Source organism: Cyprinus carpio, unplaced genomic scaffold, assembly GCF_018340385.1.
Source record: "Cyprinus carpio isolate SPL01 unplaced genomic scaffold, ASM1834038v1 S000006480, whole genome shotgun sequence".
NCBI classification, from domain to species: Eukaryota; Metazoa; Chordata; class Actinopteri; order Cypriniformes; family Cyprinidae; genus Cyprinus; species Cyprinus carpio.
In genome coordinates this window covers 7,218-22,327 of record NW_024879155.1, presented here as the reverse complement: position 1 = coordinate 22,327, position 15,110 = coordinate 7,218, and the positions used below count along the sequence as shown (strand labels likewise).

The window sequence follows — 15,110 nt, the reverse complement described above, 5'->3', positions numbered from 1 at the left end:
TGGTGAGCCCGGGTGCGAGGGCCCGTTCATCGCTGCTTGCAGCTTTAATTATTATTGTAATTTGTATTGTAATGAAATCAGCATACAACATATAATGTGATGCAGCATGTTACAGCATAAATGACAGCGCTCAATTGCCACACGTTGCATAGATGGTTTGAGGAGGACAGTAGAAATATAATAATGCAAACAAAGTTATCCAATCCAAAAGATTTTTCAATTTTATACATTCATGTGTATAGCTGGGAACAATGATGGTGGACCATGTATGATGACAGAATGAAAAGCAGAGCGAGCCCAAGCAGTGATATAGAGGAAACACCACAGGGAAAACCCGATCCAAAACTGGGCCAAAAATTCCAGTCCGACAACACTAAAAGGAGATGTACTTAGAATTTATTAGATCTCAAAGATTATTTAGTCTAAGTGAGACAATAACAATCTTACCGCTCTGATCGCCATTCTCCTTCACAACATGAAGCGTGATGTAGCGTAGCAGATTCCTAAGGCTGCACGCAGACTATGTTCTGCATTGAGCAGAGGGGAGTGGTATCCTGGCACTCAACTCGTCCCATAGCCCAGCCCTTCTCTCCGCTTCTCCCAGCTGTTGTGGCGAAGCGGTCCGCCATGGATGCGCATGAAGAGCCAGTTTAGGCAGGTGGTGCAGAAAGATACGGCGTAACCCATGGCCCATGCATGTGATGAGTGGGATGAGGAGCTTAAGATGGATGTTACACTGCAAACGACAGTGAGGACGAGGAAAGTGTGAACGAAGATCAGTGCGAACTAGAGCTTCTCCAATGAGAGGAATCCCCTGGAACAGAAAAGATAAGAGCAAAGCAGAAAGTCATGTGGCATTTGAAAATGATGAACAAAAGAATGGAAAAATCACAACCTCATCACTGGAAATAAATAATGTTCAATATGCTGTCAAATGTTTTTAAAAAAAATATTAATTTATTGTATGTGTAATTCCGCCATTAAAGGGATTGTTCGCCAAAAAAAATAAATACTGTCACCTTCATGTTGTTCCAAACCTATAGGACTTTTAGGGTTAATTTTCAAAGAAAAGAAAAAAGAAAGTCCAGGTAACCAAACCTTTGAAAAACCCCACCAAAAAAATCCATAAAGTCATTTCATTGAAATATATTTTTGTGTGTGTGTGTGTGTGTGTGTGTGTGTGTGTGTGTGTGTGTGTTGTGTGTGTGTGTGTGTGTGTGTGTTATGAAGATTATCCAAAGTCGTATAGGTTTGGAATGGAATGATAATGGAATTGGAGGTTATTGTCCCTTTAAGTTAATATTATAACTTTGCCAGCCCAAAAACATTACTTTTTAAAATAATTTATTTTCTTCTCAAATTTTATAAGTACTGATAAACAGCCAATATTTTAAAAACAGGCATGCTAATAAACAACCACTGAAAATTGTTCCCTATACTAAAGTGTCACTGATATAACATATATACCATTCCATATATTCAAAAGTATTACTTATATAGTTTAATCGAGAAATTATGCATTGTAGTTTGAGTTTTTGACATCTAGAAGTAAGTGACAGAATCTGCCACCATAACTGCAGAATGACAAAAGGGCCCTCAAAGTAAATACAGAAAAGCACTTCAATGCCTAAATGAATGAACTTTCTGTAGTAAAACATCCAGTAGCTGAAACACACTGCAATTTTATTGCTGACAATAATGTGAAATTATTCAAAAATGTGTGTGGCACACTGATTTTCATTACACATCAATTCAATGTTTAAATCACATAATATAGCTTTGAATTCTTAAAAAGAGTACCACCTTTGAGGAGGAAGGGATGATCTCTTCTATCACCAGAAGGAAGACAGTAAGAGAGACGAGGACAGACGTGCAGAGGGAGATTTTCTCTCCTCCGTTAGATGGGAGATAAAACACCAGCACGGTCAGGAAAGACAATCCAATGCAGGGAATGATGAGGAAGAGTGTGTAGAAAAGAGGAAGACGTCTGATAATAAAGGAGTAAGTGATGGATGGATAGAAAAGGTTCCTCACTTCTCAAACACCGGCTACCGGGGGCATTCACAATTCCCATTCACCGTTGTCAACATAGTCAGTTGTTACATGTACATCCTCAAGGAAGAATGTCCTACCTTAAAAAAAAGGGATATATTTAGGGGTTTTTTCTACATTTCCCTTCTTAACACAAAAAAGCTATGCTCTGACCTGAATATACAGTTTGAGTACTTCAGTACTTTATTTTGCGTGATTAAAAGTGGTCACTATGAACTGACGATAGCTAATTAGGGCAAATTCATTCGGTATTTTTAGGTAAATCTTTCCTTTCTAGATGTAAACAGTGGTTTTTCCTGCCTTAATAACAGTTGAATACAGCATACCTGGGAACCATCGTAGGGTCAAGAGCCAAACTTCATGGGAGCAGTTCTGAAGGTTCAAAGGGAATAGAACGTAACACGATGGTGCAGGCAGATTTTATAGTTAGCAGGGGGGGTCCAGGAGATAGTGCATCCATATCTCACCACGCTTTTGTCACTGTGGCAGCGAAATTACCATCTGCACTGCAGTGTGAGAATCACAGTCATCAAGCTGAGATACAGGCACGGTAACAAAATTAACATCTTCTATATTATCCAAATGAAAGGGTAAAAAAAAATGTCTTTCTTACTCAGAGTAGCATTTGAAATCACAAAAGTCAAGATTGTCTTGTAACTGTTACAAAGCAAGGCAAAGAGCAGTGAGGAGGACATTGGGAAATAAAATACTGACCTAAACATGAAATGATGTTGCTTTTCTAAATGGTTTTCTCTGACATTTCTATATGGGGTCGAGCACAAAGGATTTGACTTGTAAAACCATAAATTAGCAGGCGGAAAACACAGTGGTGCTTTTCATTTGTCAGGTTGAAAATCCCATAAAACTGTAAGAATTACAACTATTTTAGACTTGATCAGGCGCTTCAAAATAAATATTTTTGAGATTTTAATGATTTCAGCGCTCAACCGTACTTCTATACCAAAACTGATTTCTTCTCGATACAAAAAGGTATTGTATTATAATGGTTACTCACAAGTATGTCTATAGATGAAATAAGTAAGTCAATGTGATGCATCAGTATATACATATCTCCCTTTTATATCCATAAAAAAAATATTATGAATCTCTATGATATTATTGTTCTAAAAGGAAATGTTAAATGTCAGGCTGTCAGTCCCTGTCTGGTTTCCTTCGATTCATACCGTAGGCACTGAGTGGAACCCACATCTTGTCATAGAGCACAATGTCAGGAATCCAGATGGAGTCTGAGGGAACTCTGATGGAGGTGTATGCTCCAGATAATGATCCGATTCCATCTGAGCTTCTGGCGTCTGTGCCATTCCTAAACGTAGAGAGAGCCATGATCAATTCTGCAAAATCGATCAGCACGCAAATCAATGCCTAAATGTGCCTTTCGCTAGTACCAGTGACTCACAAATATTATCCACAGCGCGACCACATGATCAAGAGCAAAAAGAATGGTCTAATAAAAATATCCGGTATTCGGTATTAATCAGATCCACTCCATAATGCTGAATCCTGGTTTTTAATTTGTCATCCCAAGAGTGCCATTTGCCATAGCTGGTTATTCTCATTCTGACCTCAAAAAATAAAAAATCAAAATTGTTTATTGTAAGACAAGATTTCGATGAGGAGAATGCTGTTTCAGCCTCACTACTTCACACTACATTCCACGAGCTGGGAGATCGGCAGACCAACTTTCACCTTGCACCGCTCTGTTTCGATCCTCCAATGGTCTCACCCCATTCTGGTAATGCTGAAGAGATGTTAACAACACAAAAACAAAGCTTTTTTGTCTCTGTCTTGGGATAGGAAGACAGCAACGGCGGCCTTAAACAAAACAACCACTATGTCCTCTCTCAAATCCAATTCAATAGGGACTGGACATAACCACAGTAATTAAATGAAACAGTACACACACACCAGGACCGCATATGGTTTCGATAGAAGGTGTGACAATTTCATTGACACTTCCGCCAATGATCATTGATCTCCAAATAAACAACTCACCCAAGACATATAGGTTTTGAAACAACCTTACACTTGCCCCCTCTAAATCTATCACTTAGACCAGAGCAGAATTGACTCTGCAACAGAGTCTGGTGGAAATCTCATGTGAGGATTTACTAAAGACAGTAAAAAAATTAGCGTTGAAAAGTCATGAGCAGTTTTTGGAAGCATTTAGGAATCTGGGCGTTCTGGAGATAGTGCGCCGTGATGGGGTCCGTATGCTACTAGTAGCCCGTTCTGGCCGGGCCGAGTATGGTTCTTGGACCTGATTTCCTCTTATAAGCGGAGGGCAACATAGCCCACGCCCACCCGGAGCTGTGGAAGTTATGGGTGTGGCCTCTGAGGGGGTACAGCTCGTAGCTTCTGGTCTCTCAACCGAGGCTGTTAAGACCATCCTCCAATCCGGAAACTGTGTGCCTTGAAGTGGAAACTTTTCACTTCTTGGTGCGGAGACCGCCAGCTCGACCCAGTTAATTGCAGTTCCTGCAGGCCCGTTTCTCCGCAGGGTTGACCCACTCCACCCTGAACGTCTACAGTACGTGGCCGCCATTGCAGCCTACCACACCCCTCTCGGTGGCCAGTCAGTGGGCAGACAGTTACGTGGGACCTGGCTGTGGTGTTAGAAGCTCTGGTAAGCCTCCGTTCGAGCCAATTGAGGAGATCTCTGATTGCCATCTCACTATAAAAACTACCTTTCTTCTGGCAATATCTTTTCTGAAGAGAGTGGGGGATCTGCAGGCCCTCTCAGTGGCCCCTTCCTATCTCGACTTTGCGCCCAGTCTGGCCAAAGCGTTTCTGTACCCTCGAGCGGGGTGTGTTCCTAAGGTCCCCTCCACTACACCACGGCCTGTTGTACTCCAGGCCTTCAGTCCTCCTCCCTTCAGGGAGCCAGACCAGCAGAAGTGTCCAGTGTGAGCACTGGATGTATATGTCCACAGAGCTGCCTTGTGGAGAAGGGCGGACCAGCTGCTTGTGTGCTATGGTCCCCCTAAGAGAGGTCTTACAATTACAAAACAGACCCTCAGTTGGTGGATAGTAGATGCCATCTCCATCGCTTATGAGTCCTCTGATCTCCCCTCGCCTCTAGGGGTCAAGGCTCACTCTACAAGGAGTGTGGCAGCCTCCAAGGCCTTCTTGGCAGGCGTCTCTTTGCAGGACATCTGCAACGCTGCAGGTTGGTCCACGCCCCTAACCTTTGTCAGATTCTATGGCTTAGATATGCGAGCCACTCTAGGCTCTTCTGTTCTCTTGCCCTAGCTGTGCAGGCTTCCACACTAGGCAGAGATTTGAAAGTCTGGCGGTGTGGGCATTCTCGTTCCCAAAGCGTTCTCAGACACAGCTCAAGTTCCTGAAAAGGAACGTCTCAGGTTACACATGTAACCATGGTTCCTCGAAGGAAAGAGATGCTGCGTCGCAGTGCCACACTTCCGGCATCTCTGCCGGCACTTGCTTCACTCCTAGAGGCTGACACCGGTTTCACCAAACGTGCTTTTAAGCTTTCCGGTCGCTTACATCAGGCACCTATGACGTCTCGCCCATTCATTGGACTGATTACACACGTGATTCAAAGCCTGTCCTCCAACAAAAAACGACCATATAGGTCGTTTGTGCAAGCACCTTATTACGACCTATATTTATGTTTTAAAGTTAAGCGGCCTCTAGCGGGCGTAAAAATAATGACAGTATCGCGTTGCGTCTGTCATCATGAAATGACGTATAACGTCGTTACCAATCAAAACGCACGTTTATTTAAATGCAATGTGTGGACTTTTTACACCGATCTCACAGTAATTAGTACATATTTTACTAGGTGGCTTATTCGTTCGAATGACCACACCTAACCCCACCCCCTTAACCTAACCCTCACAAAAATCATGCTAAATTATGATTTATTGAGCATATACATTTTACTTGCACGTCTGTTCTCTGGGATTGAACCCATGATAGCATGATTGCATATCAAGGTATAACGCAATAATCTACCAACTGAGCTACACGAAACACAAATCACAGTGCAAATAAAAGAGTACAAAACATTAATATGAAAACGACCTTTTGCCGATAGGGGCGCAATTGTAGTATACGCTCTGATGGGTCGTATTTCAGGGATTTCAGGGAACACTGACATTGTTATTGAACTGTATTGAATCAACATTGAACTGACTTGAGCTCAGTACCAACACTGTTGCTTTCTATAGAGCTTCTGATAGCTGAACTGAATCCTCACCCCTCCTCATCACTACATCTGACTTATTTATTTATTTACAAACAAGCAAAAAACAGTAAACTTGTTATTACTTGCACAACTGTCTGTTCATCCAGAAAATTGAGTAATCCATTTGCACACTGAAATATTTTCTATGCACTTTACTGTTCATTGCACTAGTGTAAATTATGTTCATATGTTCATAGTTTCTGCCTATAGTGTACATACACTTTTACATAATCCATCTGTACAGTATGTTCATAGTACACCTATCTGTATATCATGCTGACAGTATTTAAAATCTGTAAATTATGTCCATAATACTGCCTTATCTGCATATTTATTGTACATTTGTAACATACTGTAGACTTTGTATATTCTGTACTTACTGCTTATTGCACTTCTGGTTAGATGCTAACTGCATTTTGTTGCCTTGTACCTTACATGTGCAATGACAATAAAGTTGAATCTAATCTAATCTAATCTAATATTTCACTAATTCTGTTAATTTCCTGTTTATTACTGTGAAGCTGCTATTTTTATATTGGTAAGTTGAATTTTATCATTGACAAATTTAAAACATCAGAATAAATTCTTACTGGAATGATGGAATATCACAGAATATCAGAGATTGAGCCTTTCAAAACTGCCATAAAAATGATCATATACTTGATCAACTCTAATAAAGCTCATTTGGCATTATTATTATTAGATCTCCAGCAGCAGTTGCTATCATGCCAACATCCTGTGTGATCTGATTTTCCTCTCAGGGTCTCCACAGTCTGAGTCACTAAGGGAAACCCAACATGATTTGCTGAACACGTGTTCATTTCTGCGGGGCAATTATGGATGGAGATGGAGAATGGGGATTCAGAATCTCTAAGTGTGGAATTGGTTTAGACGATCTGGGTTGTGTTACCATCACTGGTGGGAGGGATGTTCTTTAATGTGAAATGTCACACACTATAGTTCTGTTCCAGAACCCAGTGAGCTGTCTGCTGCCTACTGTACATGTGCGGTCTCATCTAATGAAAGTGTCCTTACTGAAATGGAACCCTTAGAAGGGACTTATTTAGAATGCTTTACTTGCAGTAACTCTACAAATGATATTAGAAGCACAACTTACAGCACAATAAAGGAGTTTGTTGTAAGAATGTTGCTAAAATGACAATACTATTCCATATGCATGTAAACTATAGACCATTTTTTCTTACCTTTTTTTTTACATTTTCTATACTACTTTTGGGTAAGTAAAATATAAATGTGTGTGAACGTATGTATTCTTACACACACAAACCTGTTTTGACTCTAAACTGCATAAAAAAAAAAAAAAAATCTTTTTGGAATTCAATTTTTTAGATGTCTGAAGCTGGATGTAATATAAGACAGACTCAATCATCTACCCTTACAGAGTCTCAAGGGAATGATTTGACCCAGAAGCCATAAAACACTGTGTATCATTTTTCTCATTTCTGTCTAAAACTGAGGTTGTTTGCCATTGGTACTGCATTTACCCTATAAAAAGTGTGGTATGGCCCAAATAGCATATATTGATTGCATTCTGTGCCTATTATTCAGCTCTGTATTTAGATATTGATTGAATTTTGCAATTTTATCTCCGCCCCAAAGCTCTGTTTCTGTGCTTATAAATCTTGATGCTCTTCATTTCACAGACAACCGCAGATGGTATTCTGGTTTCAGCTTGTTTTCCCATTGATCAATATCTGTGGTCTGGTCTCCCTTAATCAATAAAAAACTGATAATAAATAAACCAATTAAAAAAAACTGATTAGAAAATGTATTAATACTCAGGTCACACTGTTTCAGAGGACATGTACTCTATAATAAAGTAATAATCAATGTGGGTGAACATATAGACCATGACTTATTAAAACACTCTGTAATCACTACCAGCATAAATAATTTCTTTTCTAAAATTTAAATTTCATCTAATTGAAAATTCAAAGACTCGACAGTTTAAAAGACAAATGCAATAATCCCATGTGCCACTGATGATACAGAACTCTACAAGCCATATGCTAAATAAAAGGCTTTAGCAGTCAGCAAAATTCAGTATTTTCTGTAACAGAAATAAATTCAGAAATAAGCTTGTTTTCAAATACATAAATGCATATTTATGCCAATTAATACACAAATGTAATGGACTAATTTATACAATCCAGTTATTACTAAATCAACACGACCACATAATGTTACACCTAACAAAAGAATTTTTAAGGGTCAGCGTCGGTTTAAAAAAAAATAAAAAAGTAGCTTCTAGCTTCTTAGCCTAATAATTACACACTATTCAATGTGTGCAGGGTAAACCAAAGGCTGAGCCCCAAAGGAAAAGCTGAGGGAAATTAATTTTCCTCCAGAACGATGCGTGTAAAATGTGTCACGATTGAAAAACCCAAGTGCTGACTGGATATTACATCTCTGCTTTGCACTTTGTGATGCATGAGATTGGAATCATCCTTTCACATACCCTCCAAAACCGTAAACAAATAACAAGCGAAACATAGTCCCAATTGCTGGAATATTATTTTTTTCCTCTCTATGGTGCTCTGCATAGCACAATATTTTGAAATCAATATAAATCAAAAAGTTTTATTGTTTTGCATTTAGATTAAGAGATTTGGGGCTTTTGTGTACTACTTACAGCAGTACCTAACCACCTGCAAGTAATTGTGCCCCCTGATATTTCATAGGTAAATATGTACCAGTCTTTGTTTCTTCTTCCCTGTCTGGTCTTGATTTCATAGGCCCCTCGACGGACTGACACACAATAAGAATAGACAATCCATTTTAGAGGTGTGATCATTATCTACAACGCCCTGGTCACCGGAGAGCCTCTGACACAGAGAGTGTCAGAGAAGCACGAGAGCGGTTTTGTAATATACTAATTAGAGAAAGATGTTAGTCACCGAAGATGGAACCATATAAGGGGACTCAGTCACAATATTCCATCCCAAAATAATACTACCAATATTATATTTATCATAATATATATTGATATTTATTATATTATCTTATTGTTATATTATATTAGTCATGTATATTATATTTAGGTGTTTACTGGATTAGTATATAAAAGATGTGCTTAGCTAAAAAAATATTGGGTAATCCGGAGATACTATAGTTTACATAAATATTTGTGTAGAATATAACATAATCTTAGTTCATCCTACTACATTGTAGAACTTTTTTTTCTTTAGTAAAAACTTTACTATAATATCACCACCACTGTAAATTACACGAAGTATTCAAATCGATATTTCACATTCACATATTTATTATTGTTGTGCAATTATATAATAGTGGAACTTAGAAACAAATAATAATAGAATTATACAATCAAACTGTTATCACAAAATGATGTGATGTGATTCAATTACCTACTTAGGTAATAATGCAATCTGCAGACTGAAAAATCCCCACCACTGAGAGAAAACTGGACATGTATATTTTGAAGAAAGTTGGTAACCAAACGGTTTTAGTGAAAATTGCTTCCATCTGGACAAATCGCCAACATTCCATAATTCATCTACGGCGGAGGCTTTTTTATTCTAGGAATTTCTTTTTTCTTAAAATTGGGCCTAAAAAAATATTCATGAGAACATGTATTTATATCTTACATTATAATTTTAATTTCTTTTCCTCTAATTTGAGATTGAATAATGGACCTGGTATGTTCACAGGTTTCATGAGATTTCAATCAGGCACAGGATGTTAGGATTGCACTGTAGCCAGGAGGTGTGAGACCTCACTCAGAGCGTGACGGTAATGAGGGAAGAAAAACAGGGGGGACAAATAACGAGCACAGGTCAAGTAACTAGGCAAGGACAGAGATAAGCTCAGATCTGACACGCCGCTTGTAGGCTGGGCTTCCATGCTACTATCAGCAGCAGCAAAGCCCACAGAGAAGACCTGGTCAAAGCATCCAAAAACGCAGCATTCACCCTTTATTAATGCGACAGTCACCGTCCAAGCTGTTATTGGGCACTGGCCAAGCTTGTTAGTCCATTAAACATATCTGTGATAGGCAACAATGAAGACCTGCAGCCTGCATCTTTTGCATCTTTCTTTTATTGTGCAAATGACCACACCATATATCTATTCACAAACAAGCCATGTTATGCTTATTGTGTCCTATAGAAATATCACCAGGTTCTTCATTATGCACACATGTGAGTCCACCTCACACCAGAAGCCAAAGCATACTCATCCACCCTCGGTTGAGATTACACACATTCATCAGTCTGCAAACAACCAGTGCTTCTCCTCTATCTGTCTGTGTTATTCTTTATTTGTCATGTTCTTTTTTTTTTTCCTTACCTGATTATGAAGCTGGAAGGAAAGCAGAATCTTTAGAATTTTTTCTTTCCATTTACCTGTCTATTGTCCATGCCAAACCAGCAGGTGTATGTGCAAGTGGCCTACTCTCCTCTCTCTCATCACAACGGGCACACCCACGGGGGGGGGGAATAAACCATCACAATCTCCTGTTCCTCCTCCTTTTCCAGAAAGGCAAGCCCCTCCCCCCCCCTCACATTTTGTCCCTACACAGAAATAAAAACAGCCAATCACAGCAATAGGATCCTCCATTTATCCTTGTAAAGTCTGCCCCCTCCTGCTCAAAGCATGCACACATGTTGTGAGAGTACACCAGAGGTCTTATTCAGGCCTTTTAATGACGGACCTTTGGTGGATAGGAGAGAGCTGAGGTGTAAAGACTTTACTACATAGCCTATGTAAAATCAAGAAAGAGTTTTGCCTGAACTATAAATGAAAGAGTTTATAAAGTCCCTGACCCTGGCCCTATTTACAAATCTTCTATTTCTATTCTTCTATTTACAATCTCCTTTTGGCTAAATTGGATATAATATTAGGTTTAAAACCAAGTCAGTGGGCAGTAGTAGCATAAATAGTTTTTCAAGATAACAGATTCTTAAGCATGAGAATTCGATTAAATGTTGCAATGAATGATCCATGCTATAAACTGGAAATAGAGAAGATATAGTTTATTTATGTTTATGAGTTATCATTATCCTGGTAGCCTTCAATGAAATCACGTGTCTAAACTGATTAAACATGAATACTATTATTATTATTATTATTATTATTTATTCACACTGATAGAAAGTAATCTTTTCCAGTAACTTTAAACTGATTTTTATTTTTTACGGGCATTTTTTTACCTTTATAAAGCCATTTTTTTCTAAATGTGTCCATTATCTTTTGAGTCAAATTCTAACATTTAATCAGTGAATTAGAATAATAAGATATTTGGGCTGTTACCAAGCAAATTAAATCAACACAACACAGATGCTCCATCTGAAGTGGCATTTGGTGTATTTAGGCACTGTTTAATGCAGGACATGAATGCATTTAACCTGCAATTACAAAAGCATAAATAATGTTTTGATATATTAAAGGGGTCATATGATGTGATTTCAAATTTTCCTTTCTCTTTGGAGTGTTACAAGCTCTTGGTGAATAAAGAAGATCTGTAAAATTGCAAAGACTAGAGTCTCAAATCCAAAGAGATATTCTTTATAAAAGTTGAGACTCATCCACGCCCCCGAAACGGCTCGTTCTACATGCCCCCATATCTCTATGTCAGTATGTGGGAAGATTTGCATAACACCACCCAGATGTTCACCCCGCTGTGTGTTTCACTGTGAAAACTACTTTGTTTGGCCATTCAAAAGAGAATGATATCCGCTTTGTCATGCCTGGGGATGATCCGTGCTGGTCGTGAGGAAATACATCAACTTTGCACTGTGGATTGCCGAATCGGCTTTCAACGTTTACAAAGAATATTCCATCCCAAGCTCATCACATGCCCTCCACATGGTACACTCCTTCGTAGAATCTGCCTCAATCTGCCCGCCTTTGCTCACTCAAGCTGGCCGCTGTTCACTCTAGGCAATGGCTCACTCTAGGCCTCCAGCCTCTGCTCACTCAAGGCCGCTGTGTGTGATGCTATTTTGTTGAGAAAGCGAAACTTCTTTGTTTTTACCTTCCAAAAGAAGACACGAGTAGAAATCATGTTTATATCACATTTATAATGGGTTTTATATTTATGTCTTGTCTCTCCGGCCGGACAAGGCATCACAATATGTTAAGATATGTTAACATTTCTGTCACACGCTTGAGGCATTCGGCCAATCACAACGTGCTGGATAGCTGGCCAAACACAGCACACCTTGCTTTTCAGAGCGATGAGTGTTTCAGAAGTCCGGGCATAGAGGAGAAACAATAATGTACAGTATGTGGAAAATAATGTGTTTTTTATAACCTTAAATCCCATAAACACATTTCATTACACCAAATAAACAGAATAATGTTCTTTTTAGCAGCATCATAAGACCCCTTTAAACATAAAACGTTGAATGCTGATATTTGAAATTATTTAAAACATAAAAAAAAAAAAAAAAGGTTGAAATGTGAAATCAAAACCACCAATACCATCATTTCAAAACCGTCATTTCAAATATCAGCATTCAACGTTTTATGTTTGAAGGGGTCATATGATGCTGCTAAAAAGAACATTATTTGGTGTAATGAAATGTGTTTATGGGGGAAGTCGTGGCCTAATGGTTAGAGAGTTCTACTAACAACAATAATGTTATGAGTATCCTCCCGCCAACACCACATTTGAGGTGCCCTTGAGCAAGGCATCAAACCCCCAACTGCTCCCTGGGCATAAATGGTTGCCCACTGCTCCGGGTGTGTGTTCACTGTGTGTGTGTCTGTTCACTGCTGTGTGTGTGCACTTTGGATGGGTTAAATGCACAGCACAAATTATGAGAATGGGCCACCATACTTGGCTGTATGTCACGTCACCATCAATAGGTGGCAGAAAATCACTGTTAATAAGTGAGTCTTTGCGATTGAACCGAATCATAAACGGGTGATTCATTCAGGAAAGAAACACCATCATGTTGCTCAGAGATGCAAAACAGTGCTGTGGCTGTGTTTGGAATGATGTTTGTTGGCGAAATAGATCAAAAACAGGCAATATGGTGTCTAAAACGTAAGTCTCTTAATTAACGTCTTGTTTATTGAGCTGTTGTAAAAAATCAATATCACAATATCACAACATAATCATGGTAACTGTTTGGAGAAAAACGGCACTCTTCGTGTGAAATTTATTAACTATATGAAGTGGTATAAAATAAATACATTTTCTGCCCCCATGTCTTTGTGATCATTCTAAACTACCTAAGTGCAAATCCTTTTAAAATCTAAATGAAATACTCCTTAAAGATATTAATGTCTGTTGTATAAAAAATAAAAAGTAGCAATAAAAAGGAACGCATAAACAAACTCTTCTGGAGACCTGAACCAAAGCAGACCGCACTTTACCGAGGAATATAGTGCGCCTAAGAAGAAAAAAATAAATACAAATTATTGGAACGTGAACGACCACACACAGTTGCAAACACCTGTCCCCAAAACGCCCGTGTCAAGAGCTAGGACCTTATCAAACCTTCTTACATTAGTACAAAAACAAAAAAAAGATTTCAAAGCTTATCAGTCACTAGACAAGTTTGCAGAATAGAAGATTCCTAGCCAGAAACCTTAAAGTGTCCCATGTTTCACCTGTTATTATTCTCCTCTCCTGGGCAGTTATGATGCCTTCTTCTGTGGCAGTGAGCTGGATAAAATCCTCTGCTTTCTGAGAAGAGTCAACATCATTTGCTTACTGTTGTGCTGTGGCTGACTACCGGTCACATGAGAAATGGCTGCAGACCCAGTGCTTAGCCATCCTCCCAAGGACTGGGCTGAGGTTCCTTCTCCTGGTAGGCGTGGCTGGACTGGAAGTTGGGAAAAACAGCAGCTGCGACATTATCCCATGCCTCGTGGCACTCCTCAGGATTGCTGATCTGTCTTGCCATGTCAGCACACGAAAGACAAGAGTATGCGGCTGCTCGGAGTTACTCTTTCTTCCGTCATACATGCGATGAGCCTGCTCAATCTCAATATCGCGTCCTTTCAGTGCAGGAATCCACTTGGAAAGATTATCTCTGAGAAAGCCGGCTGCATCGGAGCCTTTCACCCCCTCTGGTAACCTCACCAGTCGGCATTACTTCCTGCTCCGACCCTTCATGTTCGTCACTTATCAGTAAGTTGTTCTAGCTGATTTCTCGTGGTTCGTGATCAACTCCTCCTATCCCTCAGGTGCAGTTGCTTTGAACAGGATCGACCCGGTCACGTGTCTGTTTTGCTGCGATGGCTAGCTTTTCAACTTCTGCTTTTAGCTATTTTACAGAACTGTTAGTCGCTTGTATGTCCATATGTAGGTCACGCAATACTGGGGTCAGTACAGAGTCTATCGCATCTCTTACGGTGGAGGCCACAACCGAATCCTAAGTACTTTGCTGCTCTCTAAGTGCTAGCTTGATACCATTAACAATGGCGCCGTCGAGATCCTCTTTGGTGATGGTGGAATCTTTGAATATTTTCTTTATTGACGATTGCTCAATCACTCTTTTCCGATTGTCCTTGACCGTTGAAGTACTCATTATGGAATAGATAGAGAGTGGTTCGAAATTTACTATCAGGATGGTATAATATTTGAAAGAGTGAGCAGAGCGAAGAACCGTGCGTGCACCGCTGTCGAAGGGTCACATGATCTACATTCTAAATGCATTTTAATAGACTGAATCATGCAGCACTCTAAAAGACACATGCACTAGTCTAGACAGCAATTCTCAATTCCAGTCCTGGAGCACCCCTGCTCTGCACATTTTGTATGTCTCTCTTATCGCTTCAGACATTTGATCTATTTCGAACGTAAGTGCCCTGTAAAGTGGATAACACAGGATAT

General features: G+C 39.5%; 1 pseudogene; it reads right to left on the bottom strand.

The window, feature by feature from the left end:
• LOC122143663 overlaps window positions 1-5,225 on the bottom strand; it is a 19,815-nt pseudogene extending 14,590 nt beyond the window's left edge.
• Between the last annotated feature and the right edge of the window lie 9,885 nt (window positions 5,226-15,110).